The sequence below is a fragment of the Pseudonaja textilis genome, chromosome 5 (genome assembly GCF_049901715.1).
Source record: "Pseudonaja textilis isolate UNSWEBS1 chromosome 5, rPseTex1.2, whole genome shotgun sequence".
Taxonomy (NCBI): domain Eukaryota; kingdom Metazoa; phylum Chordata; class Lepidosauria; order Squamata; family Elapidae; genus Pseudonaja; species Pseudonaja textilis.
The window spans coordinates 3,824,056-3,833,474 of NC_141994.1; the positions used below are offsets into that span (position 1 = coordinate 3,824,056).

Below are 9,419 nucleotides of genomic sequence, written 5' to 3' on the forward strand. Positions count from 1 at the left end.
CTTGGGAAATCTCAAAATGAAGGGACATAATACTGACCTTCCCAACCACTCCATAACCATGAATATTTGACAGATTTTTACTGTGACTATTTATTAACCATGGGTAAAGGAGAAACAATCCTAAAGGAACTCATTAAGCCAGCCCTTTGGGAATCCAATTACAAGCCGACAAATAGCTTGTTTTTTATTTTAATTTTTCCTTTCTTTTTTAAAGATAAACTGATTTTTCTTGAAAAATAAAACTGTTTCTATATAATGGCTTGCCCATTTAAAAATGGGGCTAACAAGGATTCATGACATGATTGAATATGAGGATACATGTTCTATAGAAAGCAAATGGGCCTCATATACTGCCAAAAATAGTGTTAGTTTCATCAATGTGAAAATTCCAGCATACAGTAGTTGTAATAATGTTAGAAACAATTGCTGGTCAAGTTCAACTTGTTGCTATTGTTTTTAATTTGCACAGGAGTAGTATCAGAAACTAGTGTCACTGCTTGTATCTAGCTGAATTTTAAACTACAGAACGTTAATTTTTTTCATGTTGGTGCCACCAACTGTAAATGACATAAGTTAGTTCTAACAAACCACAGTAATTAGACTGTTGCAACCATCTAAAATCTAAGCTTCCAGTCTGTGCTGTTAGTGTTAAGATGTAAAGTGCAATCCTAAGCTAACATTGTCTGTGCAAGCACCATAGAAACATTTGCATATCTGCATATATCTTACAACTGTACTCTTTACCTCCTTGTGATAAAGCTTTGTCTACCTGCAAACACAGTCAAAGGCTACAGCTGCAAACCAAAGCCTACTCTAACAATGGCCAATAGCTCAATGACAGAAGCAGCCACATGCTTTGGTCAGCCTTCTGTAACTTTAATTAGTACAAAGGAACTTTTCCATGAACTACCTGCTGTTTTCTGAAGACCTCTGGGATCTTTTCATTTAGCCCTAGACCAAGAAATAAATATGGGGGAAAAAAGTCAATTTTGACACCATGTAATCTTCTGAGGCCAAAAGTCAACCTCAATGCAGTGAAGATTTGTTTTTATTTTAAAACAGAGGTGAGAATGAAGTTTGTGCAGAAGTTAACAATAGAAAGCAACAAACATGGATCACTGACCAAAATGATGTATTTGATGCAAATGCAGATTGTGTATTGTTATGTAAAATATGTTTTTTTAATTATGTTCCCTCTCCATTCTGACTGGTTCCCCCATATCCACCCTTCCCCCATTCCCTGTGATGAATACATGTTGTTGGAGGAAGTCTTGTATGGTCTTAAACTTCGTTGTGTGCTACTTTTTATAGTCTTAAGTTATAAATGACAAAAAAGTAGGAACCAAACTTTAAAAAGGTCTAGTAAAGCCAAAAATTAATTTCATATTGATTTAAAGTAATCTAGGTAAGTTTTTACAATGAAAGCAAAGATTATAGCAATTGTAGTCCATGGTATTTATTTTCAGTCAAACCAAAGTTACATAAAATTCTGCCTCTGTTAATACGGGATAATAACACTAACAATACACTCCCTTTGGAAGACTTGCACAGGCCAAATTGTTGGAATACTGTTTTTTCTTCTTCTGTTCTCCTCTCCTCCTCCTCCTCCTCCTCCTCCTCCTCCTCCTCCTCCTCCTCCTCCTCCTCCTCCTCCTCCTCCTCCTCCTCCTCCTCCTCCTCCTCCTCCTCCTCCTCTATCCCTACCTTTCTACAACTCCAAATCCCAAATTACAATGGTACAATAATGGTGTATTTGACACTAGCATAGTCTAATGTTTGTTTATATCCTAGAAATTTTACGTGTTGCTTTTCATGTGCTGTGCCAAGTCTTGGTAATACTCCCCCCCCCAACCAAGGGACCTCATAACCTGATTATGGTTATTGCTTTACAAACCGTTTTTTTTCCACAGAAGGTGGCTGCTAGAGCTTAACATAAGTACCAGTTCCATGTGATGGGCCTGGGTCTTGCAAACTAAGCTCATTGTATTCTTTGCTGAAATCAGCAAATAGACTTAAAGAGAAACACAGTCATCTATCACGCCAAATAGAAGGACAAAATGGCTTTCGAAAGGGGTTTTCCCACTTACCCAAAAGACTTTGAAAGCTTCTACCTCTGCAAAAGAAAACAAAAAACAAAAACAAAAAGAAATTAGAACAATTATGGCAGATCACATGAATTGTGAGATCATCACAGTAACTGCTATTTTTCATTACATTTGTCTTTGGGTCATGATAACAAAAGGTTTAAAGCAGTGACATCAAAAAGAAAGCTTAATATGTGAATGAGGGTTTTCCCTAAGTCATCTGGGATCCCTGATATGTGGATGACTGAAGGGAACTGATGTTTCTTTCAATTGCATGTTCAAAGACTTTGATGGACTGGAAGTTACAGTGATAATTGGACCATCAAGAAGGTGGCCTAAGACTACAATGCTAAAGTATGCATACCTCAGTTAAAAACCTTTTTCAAAGGAAGTCTCAGCCACAGAATGCATATACCTGTAGAGTTTTGCATGGGTTTTATATAAATACAGTTTAAAGGAAAAAATAGCTGCTTGCACATTATACCAGAAAAACCTCCAAAACTGCAATTGCTTTGAAAAATAGACTTTAGGTTTTTTGGAGTTTTCTGAGATGCTTGGTCTGTATTTTGATAATTGTGCATATTATGTAAAAATGTTGGTGGACCCATAAATGACCAGACTTTTTCTAAGAAAAATGTTGCTTTAATGCATTTCATGAATTTTTACTCTGATATCATTGCTTGCTAGTAATAGCAAACCTGCTTTTCTGCATCTGCTTTGCGTAGCTATTGTAAGGCTTTGAACTAATGTATGTATTTATTGCTTGAACTTCTGTGCATACCTTATAAAGCATAATGTCTGACAATTTAAATGGCTCATGTATTCTTGCTTCTAACGTAAGCTGATAATGGGGACTATGATCTTTTGTATACAGCAGATTTTAACTGTAGCACAACATCTGTTTATGTATTGGTGGAATATACCTGTTTTATTTATCTTTTTTGAGGTAAACTAATTTTTGATACTTTTCATTACTGTGTACTGTGTTCATACCTTGAATTCGCTGACGTTAGAAGTCATGGTTGAGAATTGTAACAACTGTTGTTCATTCTGTATTCATGGCTCTCATTGCTGAATAAAATAAAGGACCAAACTTAGGATTTGAAAGAAAACTGTCTACCTCTAACACCAGGGAGTTATCAGACTTTATTTTACATAGTTTTAGTCTACAAAGACTAATTGCTTAGACCTAATGGACTTAAAGCTTATGTTCTATATGGTTGAATTCATCACACAGTTGTACTCTTTCAAAATCAATTAAAATGTCATTTGAATATTATAAACATTAGGTACTGCTAACTGGGTTTTCTTTTGATAACTCAGATATGAGAAAACGATCATCAGCATTCTGTGTTCACTGTTCTTTAATTTCAGAAAATGTGATTTGGGTTTTTTTTCCCTTTTTTCCTTTTTTTTCTCCTTTTTTTGCAATGAAGGAGTTAAAGCCCAGCCAGCTAAGAGTACAGCAGATGATCTTTATTTTTGAGGAAAAAAAAGAGATGACGGATCTGACCGTCCTGGTCCAAACCAATTTCAAGATATCATCATTTGTTTCTCTCAGATTCCTTAAATTGGACATTCGTTTTTGGAGATTCTCCTTCAGGATTTAGCTAATACATTCCAATACTGAAGTACATTTTTAAAGACTAGTGTAATTACTGCTTATAAAGCACTTACGAAACATTGTTATTTCAAAAGTGCAAATCAGAATGGGTTTTGTCCATAAATCAGGCATATTTAATGAAGATGATGTAGATTTTACTATAGCATTAATGTATACAGCGTTTTCACTGCTTCTGGATGTAAAAAGTGTAAATGAAGCCATTTCATTCACTTGATTAAGTTTCTGGTGTATAAATAAAAAGTCTTAATTCTTTTTGACCCATTTATAGCCCACAAGGTTTTAATTTTTTTCTCAGAAGTCATGGTTCCACCCTACAAGTTCAGTTCCTGTATGTTTCTGTAGGAATCATAATATTTGGCAGTGTGATTATGACAAACTTTGGAGGTGCCCCAAGGGCTGCGAAAGGAAGATTAAAGGACAGGTTGACAGAGTCCAACATGCTTTACTAAATACTACATGAAGCTGTACAAACATTTATTTATGCTTATTCACCTATGCTTATAATGAACACATGTTTTAGTCTGAATTATCTAATAACAAAAGAACACTTGTGGATCAGAACAAAAGCTTATCCAGCATTCTATTATTTTAGAACATGGGAAACCAAGTAGAAATGGGGACACTAGTATTAGGTGTTCTAAAACTTACATGTAGTTATTGTGATTAATTTGATAGTTTTATACTCCATGATTTGTCTAATCACTTTCATGTGCAAGTGAACTACGTCCTTTCAAGTCCTGAAAAATCATTTGATTCATTGGCATTTAGTTCTAATGTCTGGAAAGACACATAAAAAAGCTCACCCTATCCCCTTACTCCTCCTCATGTGTATTGTTTAGAGCAAGTACATCCTTACACATATTTTTCTTATCCTGTCTTGTAAACTCTTATCCATATTTTTTCAAAGCACCAATATATCTTTACTAGTTAATTCGGCAGTTTGCATTATGCTCTTGCTATCTTGTTAATTCTTCCTCCAATGCATCTTCTTTCATGGTGTGATGACCAAAATTATACAAAATGTAGTTGAGTATATTAAAGGCACTATGACACTGACAGGTTTATTAATTAATTTCTTGCTAAGTCCCACCATAAAATTCCCTTCTCAGCTGCTCTGTACCATGTAAAATAAACTATTCATCACATATGCAGTAGCCAGCCCTAATATGAAGTGCTTTCTGTGCTATTAATCTGTTAGGGAAGGGATAACTACATCTCTTCCAGCTAAAAGTCAGTCTTAAGTCTATTCTATGATGCACAGTTTCCAACTGTAAGAAAAGAACAACAAAAAGTATAAAACAAAGAACAATATATAATTATTAACAGCACATAAAAGGAGTTAATCTGAACCTTGGGTCATTTGATCTATCTCTGAACCTATTCTTTTTCAGTAGGATGAGATTATGACCAGGAAGATAACATCCTAGTTAGTTCAGCTACTATTCTTGGACAGTGAAGATGGAACTCAGTAATTGTATATAATGGATCTGCATTCCCAGGGAGAGCCTATAGGACTTAAAGTTGGCGATATTGTGTAACCAAGTACCGTATCTTGTCTACAGTATCTCATAATGCTTGCTGGCACTTCCCAAGTTACTTCTCTGAAAATATTTATTAGTAGGGCCCCAATTGTTAGAATTGTAGATGCAGTCAGGCCCACATGAATGCAGGAGGGAACTGTTTCTGCTAGCTGAGTACACAGAGTAATTCATTCTCATCTTTTGATATGGAATTGTATGATTCATTTTTCCAGTTTTCTTGTTTTTAAGAGGGCATATTTTGAGATATTTTATGGTATTTTCTTACAGTTCATATACATCTAGTTTGTACCCTGTTTCTTCCTAGTTAGAAGAACCTTGGCAGAAATAAGGGAGTTAGTTGGTACGTTTGATGGAATTTGGAATTGACTTTGCCTAGTAGCAATGTACAATCTTAGTAACATTTTCATTTGATTGAAAAACACAGAGGAAGAAGGAAATTCCATAACTCTGGGACTTTGGTTGCTGGTATTTATTGCAGTGCCAATCAATTATTGACCAAGTCATTTGTTAGATAACAGATAACAGATAATCAGAGTTGGACCCTTGTAGGTCATCTAGTCCAACCCCCCCGCGGCCGCCCAAGCAGGAGACTCTACATCATTTCTGACAAATGGCAGGCACATAGTTAATCCCTACTGGCGCTGGATACAGAACTGGGCCTTGAGACAGGATAATTGATCATTTCAAGAATTCCCCAGGAATTTCATCTCTACTTCAGATGAGATTTCCTGGGATCAAATGGGATGATTGGTACCATCTGTATTTTCAACTTGTCTGCTTCTTTGTGTAGAGTTCTATCTTCACTATGGTTTTGGAAATGGAAAAAGTTTCCTCTTTTCTATTATCTGCTATCATAAACACATTTTATAAGATGGTTAGGATATCCAGATATTGTATTCAGCTAATTAACTATTTTGTTCAATTATCTCTGTATTGTACTGATACAGATACAGGTAATCAGAGTTGGAAGGGACCTTATAGGTCATCTAGTCCAACCCCCCGTCCAAGCGGGAGACTCTACACCATTTCTGACAAATGGCAGTCCAATCTCTTCTTGAAAGTCTCAAGTGATGGCGCTCCCACAACTTCTGAGGGCAAGCTATTCAACTGACATGAACATTAAATATTATGTTCAACTGACATGAATATTAAATATATCAACCTGATGTCAAAATGGTATCCTTATGTATATGACCTTTTTCTGAATGCCTTTTCATCTGGTCCACCTTAATTGTTGATGTAGGCTTGGCATAATATTTCTTCCTTACTTGTGGGTACCACCCACTTATCTGATTGAATACTACATCCAGAGTTAAATATATTTGATAATCCTGGTTAGTTGTTAGGCAATGTCTGCTTGAGAGATCCACTGCATTATCCTGTCTGGGGAAAGGGCTCCTCACTTCACTAGGTTGGTTCTTGTGCTCATTTATCTTTCATTGACGGTGGCAGATTGCAATTAATTCAATTATTAGACCATCTAGTTTAGAATTGGTTGAACATGTGTAAATCTGGTCCTGGAGTGGCAGAAAGAACATTGGGTGTGATCTGGGGTGGAAATAGTATCATGATTCTGAGTCCACATTTGATGGCTATAATTTCACATGCATGTTGAAGATTGGTAACTGCCAAAATTCAGTGCCTTGTCTATCAGAATGTAGATATTCTTTTTAGTAAATTTTAGAGAGACAGTTTGGTTTTCAATTCATCAACTTTATTTTTCTCCAATCCCTTGGGAAGTCATTTTCTAGTCAGTCTGTGTGGTTGGTCAAGTCAGTCTGTGTGATTGGTCAATCTTCCCCCAATCCCTCATCTTTGACTGTCATTTGGCTCCATTACTCTGGCCTCTTTTGGGCATGTTGATCAGATGAATTTGTGTCTGCTAAAATTACACACACACACACACACACACACACACACACACAGGACATGGAGCTGATACAGAAATGTTGTTACTCATTATCTCCATGATTTTCACTTCTTTTGTTGTTCTAATATTCTCAGTGTTTAATATATTGTTAAAAGAAAAGCCATTGCTTCTTCGTAGTATGCAGAACTAAAAACTGGAAGATTTTCCTTGACAAAATAAGAATATTTAAGCCCTTCCTTATAGCAAAAAAGGGAGCAGTCAGTTTCTAATAATTCACTGCAACATCAAATCCCACATTTAATATATTAATATACATAATTTTACACTTGATAATAATGAACTGGGCTTATAATTTTCTTCTGTATTCCTTTAATCTTCAAGCATATTTTTGAAGATCTTACTTTTTATTTATTTGTATCCCTTTATTATTTTTACAAATAATTCATATCATATTAACACGCTTTCCTTTAGCTATTTTCCCCAAAATAACAACCCTGTTAAATTCCCTAAATATTACTTTCAAATTTGGTCATTTCACTCACCACGTCTGAGTTCGGATCCTTTGCAAACTAGTACAAAGTATCGATCCTAATAGATCCTTGCATTTCACACCATAAGTACTATCCATTTCTTTAATCAATTATATCTTATCCCATGATTCCTGTATTTGCTCAAGATTATTTGACATATTTCCTTATTTATTATTGGTCCCAACGGAGCTATGGAGATATGGTAGTGGAAATGTTTTTGATAAGGTTTTTTTTTCATTCTTTAAAAAGATGTTATTATAGCCATCTTCCTACTAAAATAGATTCATGACGATAAACCTATTCTCTGAATAAGGTGTGAAATGACCCAAAAGAGATATGGAAAACAGCAAAATGAACAAAAAGAGCTTAGGAATACAATCTACTCTGAGAACGAAATTTGTTATGTGGCAATGCTGCTATGTATTGAATATATGGCCATCATTTTTTCCTGCACAAATTACCTAGACAACTTTCTTGTATAAGTAAAAATATCTGATTCAAGACCTGACATTTTGGGTCAATCACAGCCCTTTTGTAGATAAGAGATTAAAGTTCTGCCATCTCTTACAGATGTTTAAACATTAAAAAAAAGCTGTTCATGTAATCTCAAATCCAAGAATGAGCGTTTCTTTATTGAGACACGAAATGGAAGATCTCAAATAATTAAAGTCCATATCTGATATCATTTTTAAAAGTTTGAAATGAAAAGATGTTATTTAATAATTAGAGCATTTTTCCAAGTGCCAAAACTAGTGCTATAATTCCTCTCACTTCTCTTACAAGTTCTATTCATTAAGTATTCAGTATTTACAGTATATATTAATACCTTACAATAACCTATCTTTCTTATAAACTTATTTATATCTGCCTTGTTGCTCCTATTTATTGTTTCATGAGAATATTCTATTTTACATTCTTATATAGAAAACTGCTAAATCCTTGAAAGTCATTTGCAAGTCTCCATTTGGAGCAGAAGTCTTGCAGAAAAAAAATAAAAAGCCCTAGTTATAACTCTGTTCGGTTGAATGATTTAATTTAAAATGAATTTATCTCTTCATTTAATAGCAGAAATAGATAAGAAATATATATATAAATAAAGAGCTTTCCTTTGGGAAATAGTGAAACAAGTAACTTAATAACTGGCCTCAGTTATAACTTCCTTGGTGTCTTCCAGAAATCTATAATCTGGATTATGCTATAATCCAGCATAATATACATCTGGAAAGTACATGATTATAGTGGTCAAGTTAATCATGAGAAATATGTTATGAAAATCTACCATGAATGACAATCTAGAAGGAGATTGTTTGGTTACAAAATTGTTCCCATAGTGGACATAACCAATCACAAAAGAACAAGGATACACAAACACCAAGTAGTAAATGATTACCATCTCCCACCATACTATGGAATTTTCCTCTCCAGATACTCTCACAATTCCATCTTCTAATTTTATTTGGTGAGTAGACTATTCCAAAAAAAACACCTGGCAGTTCCCCTTTCCACAGTTTTATTTGCAAAGCATTCACATGGACCCAAGACTTTCTTATAAATAAACTCACAAGTAAGCTTTCAATTATATGTTAAGCAAAGTACTATGAGGCAGAAGGCTGAAGGGTAGAAAGAGAAGAATCCATCGAGTGATTGGTCTCCAAGGACACTTGACTGATTATGTGCCATCAAGGTGGCCATATAAATAGATTTGCTTCCTGATGAGGAAACTCTGTCCCTAACCTGGTCTTTTATGCCCTCCAATCACCATTGCAACTG

At 34.9% G+C, this 9,419-nt stretch overlaps 1 protein-coding gene across 5 annotated transcripts in view; it reads left to right on the forward strand.

Annotated features, from left to right (window-relative positions):
• The window catches only part of FOXP2 (forkhead box P2), a 503,349-nt gene extending 501,761 nt beyond the window's left edge, over positions 1-1,588 (forward strand). For all 5 annotated transcript variants that reach the window (XM_087933993.1, XM_087933992.1, XM_087933994.1 and 2 more), the window contains one exon: positions 1-1,588. This exon is cut by the window's left edge and continues 152 nt beyond it. The gene's annotated coding sequence lies outside the window, so the exon portion shown is untranslated.
• The last annotated feature ends 7,831 nt before the right edge of the window (positions 1,589-9,419 follow it).